The sequence below is a fragment of the Drosophila suzukii genome, unplaced genomic scaffold, assembly GCF_043229965.1.
Source record: "Drosophila suzukii unplaced genomic scaffold, CBGP_Dsuzu_IsoJpt1.0 scf_30, whole genome shotgun sequence".
Taxonomy (NCBI): Eukaryota; Metazoa; Arthropoda; class Insecta; order Diptera; family Drosophilidae; genus Drosophila; species Drosophila suzukii.
In genome coordinates, this window is record NW_027255917.1 from 187,454 (window position 1) to 198,836 (window position 11,383).

An 11,383-nucleotide genomic window follows, 5' to 3' on the forward strand; every position below is an offset into this window, starting at 1 on the left:
TAACTAAATAACTAAATAACTAAATAACTAAATAACTAAATAACTAAATAACTAAATAACTAAATAACTAAATAACTAAATAACTAAATAACTAAATAACTAAATAACTAAATAACTAAATAACTAAATAACTAAATAACTAAATAACTAAATAACTAAATAACTAAATAACTAAATAACTAAATAACTAAATAACTAAATAACTAAATAACTAAATAACTAAATAACTAAATAACTAAATAACTAAATAACTAAATAACTAAATAACTAAATAACTAAATAACTAAATAACTAAATAACTAAATAACTAAATAACTAAATAACTAAATAACTAAATAACTAAATAACTAAATAACTAAATAACTAAATAACTAAATAACTAAATAACTAAATAACTAAATAACTAAATAACTAAATAACTAAATAACTAAATAACTAAATAACTAAATAACTAAATAACTAAATAACTAAATAACTAAATAACTAAATAACTAAATAACTAAATAACTAAATAACTAAATAACTAAATAACTAAATAACTAAATAACTAAATAACTAAATAACTAAATAACTAAATAACTAAATAACTAAATAACTAAATAACTAAATAACTAAATAACTAAATAACTAAATAACTAAATAACTAAATAACTAAATAACTAAATAACTAAATAACTAAATAACTAAATAACTAAATAACTAAATAACTAAATAACTAAATAACTAAATAACTAAATAACTAAATAACTAAATAACTAAATAACTAAATAACTAAATAACTAAATAACTAAATAACTAAATAACTAAATAACTAAATAACTAAATAACTAAATAACTAAATAACTAAATAACTAAATAACTAAATAACTAAATAACTAAATAACTAAATAACTAAATAACTAAATAACTAAATAACTAAATAACTAAATAACTAAATAACTAAATAACTAAATAACTAAATAACTAAATAACTAAATAACTAAATAACTAAATAACTAAATAACTAAATAACTAAATAACTAAATAACTAAATAACTAAATAACTAAATAACTAAATAACTAAATAACTAAATAACTAAATAACTAAATAACTAAATAACTAAATAACTAAATAACTAAATAACTAAATAACTAAATAACTAAATAACTAAATAACTAAATAACTAAATAACTAAATAACTAAATAACTAAATAACTAAATAACTAAATAACTAAATAACTAAATAACTAAATAACTAAATAACTAAATAACTAAATAACTAAATAACTAAATAACTAAATAACTAAATAACTAAATAACTAAATAACTAAATAACTAAATAACTAAATAACTAAATAACTAAATAACTAAATAACTAAATAACTAAATAACTAAATAACTAAATAACTAAATAACTAAATAACTAAATAACTAAATAACTAAATAACTAAATAACTAAATAACTAAATAACTAAATAACTAAATAACTAAATAACTAAATAACTAAATAACTAAATAACTAAATAACTAAATAACTAAATAACTAAATAACTAAATAACTAAATAACTAAATAACTAAATAACTAAATAACTAAATAACTAAATAACTAAATAACTAAATAACTAAATAACTAAATAACTAAATAACTAAATAACTAAATAACTAAATAACTAAATAACTAAATAACTAAATAACTAAATAACTAAATAACTAAATAACTAAATAACTAAATAACTAAAATAACTAAATAACTAAATAACTAAATAACTAAATAACTAAATAACTAAATAACTAAATAACTAAATAACTAAATAACTAAATAACTAAATAACTAAATAACTAAATAACTAAATAACTAAATAACTAAATAACTAAATAACTAAATAACTAAATAACTAAATAACTAAATAACTAAATAACTAAATAACTAAATAATAAATAACTAAATAACTAAATAACTAAATAACTAAATAACTAAATAACTAAATAACTAAATAACTAAATAACTAAATAACTAAATAACTAAATAACTAAATAACTAAATAACTAAATAACTAAATAACTAAATAACTAAATAACTAAATAACTAAATAACTAAATAACTAAATAACTAAATAACTAAATAACTAAATAACTAAATAACTAAATAACTAAATAATAACTAAATAACTAAATAACTAAATAACTAAATAACTAAATAACTAAATAACTAAATAACTAAATAACTAAATAACTAAATAACTAAATAACTAAATAACTAAATAACTAAATAACTAAATAACTAAATAACTAAATAACTAAATAACTAAATAACTAAATAACTAAATAACTAAATAACTAAATAACTAAATAACTAAATAACTAAATAACTAAATAACTAAATAACTAAATAACTAAATAACTAAATAACTAAATAACTAAATAACTAAATAACTAAATAACTAAATAACTAAATAACTAAATAACTAAATAACTAAATAACTAAATAACTAAATAACTAAATAACTAAATAACTAAATAACTAAATAACTAAATAACTAAATAACTAAATAACTAAATAACTAAATAACTAAATAACTAAATAACTAAATAACTAAATAACTAAATAACTAAATAACTAAATAACTAAATAACTAAATAACTAAATAACTAAATAACTAAATAACTAAATAACTAAATAACTAAATAACTAAATAACTAAATAACTAAATAACTAAATAACTAAATAACTAAATAACTAAATAACTAAATAACTAAATAACTAAATAACTAAATAACTAAATAACTAAATAACTAAATAACTAAATAACTAAATAACTAAATAACTAAATAACTAAATAACTAAATAACTAAATAACTAAATAACTAAATAACTAAATAACTAAATAACTAAATAACTAAATAACTAAATAACTAAATAACTAAATAACTAAATAACTAAATAACTAAATAACTAAATAACTAAATAACTAAATAACTAAATAACTAAATAACTAAATAACTAAATAACTAAATAACTAAATAACTAAATAACTAAATAACTAAATAACTAAATAACTAAATAACTAAATAACTAAATAACTAAATAACTAAATAACTAAATAACTAAATAACTAAATAACTAAATAACTAAATAACTAAATAACTAAATAACTAAATAACTAAATAACTAAATAACTAAATAACTAAATAACTAAATAACTAAATAACTAAATAACTAAATAACTAAATAACTAAATAACTAAATAACTAAATAACTAAATAACTAAATAACTAAATAACTAAATAACTAAATAACTAAATAACTAAATAACTAAATAACTAAATAACTAAATAACTAAATAACTAAATAACTAAATAACTAAATAACTAAATAACTAAATAACTAAATAACTAAATAACTAAATAACTAAATAACTAAATAACTAAATAACTAAATAACTAAATAACTAAATAACTAAATAACTAAATAACTAAATAACTAAATAACTAAATAACTAAATAACTAAATAACTAAATAACTAAATAACTAAATAACTAAATAACTAAATAACTAAATAACTAAATAACTAAATAACTAAATAACTAAATAACTAAATAACTAAATAACTAAATAACTAAATAACTAAATAACTAAATAACTAAATAACTAAATAACTAAATAACTAAATAACTAAATAACTAAATAACTAAATAACTAAATAACTAAATAACTAAATAACTAAATAACTAAATAACTAAATAACTAAATAACTAAATAACTAAATAACTAAATAACTAAATAACTAAATAACTAAATAACTAAATAACTAAATAACTAAATAACTAAATAACTAAATAACTAAATAACTAAATAACTAAATAACTAAATAACTAAATAACTAAATAACTAAATAACTAAATAACTAAATAACTAAATAACTAAATAACTAAATAACTAAATAACTAAATAACTAAATAACTAAATAACTAAATAACTAAATAACTAAATAACTAAATAACTAAATAACTAAATAACTAAATAACTAAATAACTAAATAACTAAATAACTAAATAACTAAATAACTAAATAACTAAATAACTAAATAACTAAATAACTAAATAACTAAATAACTAAATAACTAAATAACTAAATAACTAAATAACTAAATAACTAAATAACTAAATAACTAAATAACTAAATAACTAAATAACTAAATAACTAAATAACTAAATAACTAAATAACTAAATAACTAAATAACTAAATAACTAAATAACTAAATAACTAAATAACTAAATAACTAAATAACTAAATAACTAAATAACTAAATAACTAAATAACTAAATAACTAAATAACTAAATAACTAAATAACTAAATAACTAAATAACTAAATAACTAAATAACTAAATAACTAAATAACTAAATAACTAAATAACTAAATAACTAAATAACTAAATAACTAAATAACTAAATAACTAAATAACTAAATAACTAAATAACTAAATAACTAAATAACTAAATAACTAAATAACTAAATAACTAAATAACTAAATAACTAAATAACTAAATAACTAAATAACTAAATAACTAAATAACTAAATAACTAAATAACTAAATAACTAAATAACTAAATAACTAAATAACTAAATAACTAAATAACTAAATAACTAAATAACTAAATAACTAAATAACTAAATAACTAAATAACTAAATAACTAAATAACTAAATAACTAAATAACTAAATAACTAAATAACTAAATAACTAAATAACTAAATAACTAAATAACTAAATAACTAAATAACTAAATAACTAAAAATAACTAAATAACTAAATAACTAAATAACTAAATAACTAAATAACTAAATAACTAAATAACTAAATAACTAAATAACTAAATAACTAAATAACTAAATAACTAAATAACTAAATAACTAAATAACTAAATAACTAAATAACTAAATAACTAAATAACTAAATAACTAAATAACTAAATAACTAAATAACTAAATAACTAAATAACTAAATAACTAAATAACTAAATAACTAAATAACTAAATAACTAAATAACTAAATAACTAAATAACTAAATAACTAAATAACTAAATAACTAAATAACTAAATAACTAAATAACTAAATAACTAAATAACTAAATAACTAAACTAATAACTAAATAACTAAATAACTAAATAACTAAATAACTAAATAACTAAATAACTAAATAACTAAATAACTAAATAACTAAATAACTAAATAACTAAATAACTAAATAACTAAATAACTAAATAACTAAATAACTAAATAACTAAATAACTAAATAACTAAATAACTAAATAACTAAATAACTAAATAACTAAATAACTAAATAACTAAATAACTAAATAACTAAATAACTAAATAACTAAATAACTAAATAACTAAATAACTAAATAACTAAATAACTAAATAACTAAATAACTAAATAACTAAATAACTAAATAACTAAATAACTAAATAACTAAATAACTAAATAACTAAATAACTAAATAACTAAATAACTAAATAACTAAATAACTAAATAACTAAATAACTAAATAACTAAATAACTAAATAACTAAATAACTAAATAACTAAATAACTAAATAACTAAATAACTAAATAACTAAATAACTAAATAACTAAATAACTAAATAACTAAATAACTAAATAACTAAATAACTAAATAACTAAATAACTAAATAACTAAATAACTAAATAACTAAATAACTAAATAACTAAATAACTAAATAACTAAATAACTAAATAACTAAATAACTAAATAACTAAATAACTAAATAACTAAATAACTAAATAACTAAATAACTAAATAACTAAATAACTAAATAACTAAATAACTAAATAACTAAATAACTAAATAACTAAATAACTAAATAACTAAATAACTAAATAACTAAATAACTAAATAACTAAATAACTAAATAACTAAATAACTAAATAACTAAATAACTAAATAACTAAATAACTAAATAACTAAATAACTAAATAACTAAATAACTAAATAACTAAATAACTAAATAACTAAATAACTAAATAACTAAATAACTAAATAACTAAATAACTAAATAACTAAATAACTAAATAACTAAATAACTAAATAACTAAATAACTAAATAACTAAATAACTAAATAACTAAATAACTAAATAACTAAATAACTAAATAACTAAATAACTAAATAACTAAATAACTAAATAACTAAATAACTAAATAACTAAATAACTAAATAACTAAATAACTAAATAACTAAATAACTAAATAACTAAATAACTAAATAACTAAATAACTAAATAACTAAATAACTAAATAACTAAATAACTAAATAACTAAATAACTAAATAACTAAATAACTAAATAACTAAATAACTAAATAACTAAATAACTAAATAACTAAATAACTAAATAACTAAATAACTAAATAACTAAATAACTAAATAACTAAATAACTAAATAACTAAATAACTAAATAACTAAATAACTAAATAACTAAATAACTAAATAACTAAATAACTAAATAACTAAATAACTAAATAACTAAATAACTAAATAACTAAATAACTAAATAACTAAATAACTAAATAACTAAATAACTAAATAACTAAATAACTAAATAACTAAATAACTAAATAACTAAATAACTAAATAACTAAATAACTAAATAACTAAATAACTAAATAACTAAATAACTAAATAACTAAATAACTAAATAACTAAATAACTAAATAACTAAATAACTAAATAACTAAATAACTAAATAACTAAATAACTAAACTAAATAACTAAATAACTAAATAACTAAATAACTAAATAACTAAATAACTAAATAACTAAATAACTAAATAACTAAATAACTAAATAACTAAATAACTAAATAACTAAATAACTAAATAACTAAATAACTAAATAACTAAATAACTAAATAACTAAATAACTAAATAACTAAATAACTAAATAACTAAATAACTAAATAACTAAATAACTAAATAACTAAATAACTAAATAACTAAATAACTAAATAACTAAATAACTAAATAACTAAATAACTAAATAACTAAATAACTAAATAACTAAATAACTAAATAACTAAATAACTAAATAACTAAATAACTAAATAACTAAATAACTAAATAACTAAATAACTAAATAACTAAATAACTAAATAACTAAATAACTAAATAACTAAATAACTAAATAACTAAATAACTAAATAACTAAATAACTAAATAACTAAATAACTAAATAACTAAATAACTAAATAACTAAATAACTAAATAACTAAATAACTAAATAACTAAATAACTAAATAACTAAATAACTAAATAACTAAATAACTAAATAACTAAATAACTAAATAACTAAATAACTAAATAACTAAATAACTAAATAACTAAATAACTAAATAACTAAATAACTAAATAACTAAATAACTAAATAACTAAATAACTAAATAACTAAATAACTAAATAACTAAATAACTAAATAACTAAATAACTAAATAACTAAATAACTAAATAACTAAATATAACTAAATAACTAAATAACTAAATAACTAAATAACTAAATAACTAAATAACTAAATAACTAAATAACTAAATAACTAAATAACTAAATAACTAAATAACTAAATAACTAAATAACTAAATAACTAAATAACTAAATAACTAAATAACTAAATAACTAAATAACTAAATAACTAAATAACTAAATAACTAAATAACTAAATAACTAAATAACTAAATAACTAAATAACTAAATAACTAAATAACTAAATAACTAAATAACTAAAAACTAAATAACTAAATAACTAAATAACTAAATAACTAAATAACTAATAACTAAATAACTAAATAACTAAATAACTAAATAACTAAATAACTAAATAACTAAATAACTAAATAACTAAATAACTAAATAACTAAATAACTAAATAACTAAATAACTAAATAACTAAATAACTAAATAACTAAATAACTAAATAACTAAATAACTAAATAACTAAATAACTAAATAGCTAAATAACTAAATAACTAAATAACTAAATAACTAAATAACTAAATAACTAAATAACTAAATAACTAAATAACTAAATAACTAAATAACTAAATAACTAAATAACTAAATAACTAAATAACTAAATAACTAAATAACTAAATAACTAAATAACTAAATAACTAAATAACTAAATAACTAAATAACTAAATAACTAAATAACTAAATAACTAAATAACTAAATAACTAAATAACTAAATAACTAAATAACTAAATAACTAAATAACTAAATAACTAAATAACTAAATAACTAAATAACTAAATAACTAAATAACTAAATAACTAAATAACTAAATAACTAAATAACTAAATAACTAAATAACTAAATAACTAAATAACTAAATAACTAAATAACTAAATAACTAAATAACTAAATAACTAAATAACTAAATAACTAAATAACTAAATAACTAAATAACTAAATAACTAAATAACTAAATAACTAAATAACTAAATAACTAAATAACTAAATAACTAAATAACTAAATAACTAAATAACTAAATAACTAAATAACTAAATAACTAAATAACTAAATAACTAAATAACTAAATACCTAAATAACTAAATAACTAAATAACTAAATAACTAAATAACTAAATAACTAAATAACTAAATAACTAAATAACTAAATAACTAAATAACTAAATAACTAAATAACTAAATAACTAAATAACTAAATAACTAAATAACTAAATAACTAAATAACTAAATAACTAAATAACTAAATAACTAAATAACTAAATAACTAAATAACTAAATAACTAAATAACTAAATAACTAAATAACTAAATAACTAAATAACTAAATAACTAAATAACTAAATAACTAAATAACTAAATAACTAAATAACTAAATAACTAAATAACTAAATAACTAAATAACTAAATAACTAAATAACTAAATAACTAAATAACTAAATAACTAAATAACTAAATAACTAAATAACTAAATAACTAAATAACTAAATAACTAAATAACTAAATAACTAAATAACTAAATAACTAAATAACTAAATAACTAAATAACTAAATAACTAAATAACTAAATAACTAAATAACTAAATAACTAAATAACTAAATAACTAAATAACTAAATAACTAAATAACTAAATAACTAAATAACTAAATAACTAAATAACTAAATAACTAAATAACTAAATAACTAAATAACTAAATAACTAAATAACTAAATAACTAAATAACTAAATAACTAAATAACTAAATAACTAAATAACTAAATAACTAAATAACATCGTGGATTTTTGTCACGTTTTACTTTAGCCGCTTTCGGGGCACCTGGGCGTGGCTCATCAAAAACCGACGTGCGCTCTTTCCAAAAACAGGAATCGATCTCAATTTTTCTAAAATTCGCGGACACGTCCGATTCCAAACGCAGTCAAAACAAAACTACGAGTCCGATTCCGCTGAAATTTTGACAGTAGCCGTCTATGAGAATGTACTACAAGATATTAAATTTCTTTTGCGATAGTGACGCCATCGGGCGGTGAGGCTAAGTACTTATCGGACTGCCCTCGTAGTATTTAATTCGTTGTTATTTAAATTATGTTTGTGAACGAAATGGAAAGTGTACTTATGTTGAGTGCAATATCTTCTTTCTATCTTACGTTCTGATAGGAATAATTTATTCCTTTTTAAGTATATTAAAAGCTGTTTCTTTTGAAATTAAGTTCTTTTAGTGATTAATCTAAGAATGATTGTGCTTACCATGGAAAATTCTTTTAAGAAAATATTTTTCTTCGGTTTAGTAGCAATTATACTGGTTCTGTCCCGTTTATAGAATAGCGTTCATGAATCAAGTACATTTTCGGGTTATTTGGGGTTTAAGAGTGATGTATTCTATATTCAATAACGAGAAGCATTTTCTTTCTTATAACAAGCCCCAAAATGACAATCTGAAATCAAGTAGAAATGGCGCTTAAATTTGGAACGCGTTTTTTTCTAAGTGTATATGTATTTATATTACCGTCCCTGGTAAATGGTCGATGTGTAAAGTAACCTATCTGTCTAAATAAAATATTTCCTTTTTCCTTGCCAGGTCATGCCCGTAGCAGCCAGCACCATATCGTTCTTCATGCTCTCCCTAGACCGCTACGCCACCGTGAAACATCCCCGATTGGCCCAGCTGCGCCAGCGCCGCTACTTGCATGTCTTCTTGGGCCTGTTCTCCTGGCTAGCCTCGGCGGCCATCTGCACACCATTCCTGTTTGCCTATAAGATCATCGCCAAATCTATAGTTGTTAAGGGTGGCGTGGCGGCGAGCACAACGCCGAACCCAGTGAGCGTTAGCTGCACCTCCGACCTGGGCGACAGTACCATGTTCATGTCCTTCATCATTTTTCACACAATAGCCGTGTTCGTGCTACCGGCGTAGGTGTGCTACTCAGCCATTACGGCGTCCGACGAAAGCTCTGCGCCCTGTCGCTAACGGCACGGGCTGCCCATGGGGAGCTGCCTCTTCCTATCCCCATCCTGAGGCGCCAGACCCATATGGTGATCGTTACTGGCTGCCCTATCGCACAACAGGCGGCCTGCGGAGTCACCATGGCTGACGACACATCGAACGAAATCGGCACGGGCACCGGGGGTGGTCCATTGGTTGTCGGTCCAGGAGACATCCAGCTTCACACCTTACATTTGCGACAGCCGGGATCTGTCGGATCTACACTCGAACCAGGGTCTTATCGCTCCAGCAATCCCATATCACCAAGGTGAGTCACGTTTAAGAAAAATATGGTACGGTAAAATCAATCTATTCTGTACTACATAAAGGGTTCCAAGCCGCTATTGTTATTTATACAAAAAAAAAAAGACAAATTTAGAGTTTTTAAGCTAAGTTCTAGTTTTTTGACGTCAAAAGTTCCTCAACAAAATTTCAAAAACATATTCAAAATCTAAGAGCTTTGGAAAAAATACCGGAAAACCTAAAAAACCCCAACTTAACACCCACAAGCACCCATAATGCTTAGACCTGTCCAGTACCCACAGATTTTGTGAAATTGTAAATAGGATTTTGAAAAATCAAAAATCGGATTTTGTTTTTATTATCAATATCAATAACATGCCAAAAATTGTTCCAATCGGACTATTTATTAAAGAGTTATAATCAAATAAATAAATCGACGCTAGGCGGCGCCGTTGTGGGGTGAGCAATCTTGGGAACAGACGCCTTGCTGCATGCATATCTTCATCTCCCTCGCACTCCCCTTAGCTGAGAAACGGGTATCTGAAAGTCCAGACTATAGCGTTCTCTTTTGCTTACATATAGGTTTGGCACCCAGAAATTTGCCCAGTGTAGCAGCTAAACACCAAGGTCCA

At 18.1% G+C, this 11,383-nt stretch overlaps 1 pseudogene; it reads left to right on the forward strand.

Moving 5' to 3' along the window:
• The window catches only part of LOC139354834 (neuropeptide SIFamide receptor-like), a 171,282-nt pseudogene extending 160,286 nt beyond the window's left edge, over positions 1–10,996 (forward strand).
• Positions 10,997–11,383: the final 387 nt, after the last annotated feature.